The sequence below is a fragment of the Penaeus monodon genome, chromosome 32 (genome assembly GCF_015228065.2).
Source record: "Penaeus monodon isolate SGIC_2016 chromosome 32, NSTDA_Pmon_1, whole genome shotgun sequence".
Classification (NCBI taxonomy): domain Eukaryota; kingdom Metazoa; phylum Arthropoda; class Malacostraca; order Decapoda; family Penaeidae; genus Penaeus; species Penaeus monodon.
Genome location: NC_051417.1, coordinates 21,278,881 through 21,279,112, shown reverse-complemented (window position 1 = coordinate 21,279,112; position 232 = coordinate 21,278,881).

The following is a 232-nucleotide window of genomic DNA, read 5'->3' as shown; positions in this document are numbered from 1 at the left end:
TTACCATTTCCTCCCTGAGCAAAATGTCTTTTTGCCAAAGAGCAAATATTGGCTTTTCGAATCCAGCCCGAGGTTTCTCCACCTTCCGCTAGAGGGCAGTGGTGATCGTGGCAGAGTGATGGGTAATTCCCTTTCTCGGGATTCATTATCTGGATTAGAAATCGGAGAGGAAAATAAAGGTAAAAAAAAGAGGGAGAGGAAGAAGGAAAGAAAAAAGGAGAAAATATTCGTT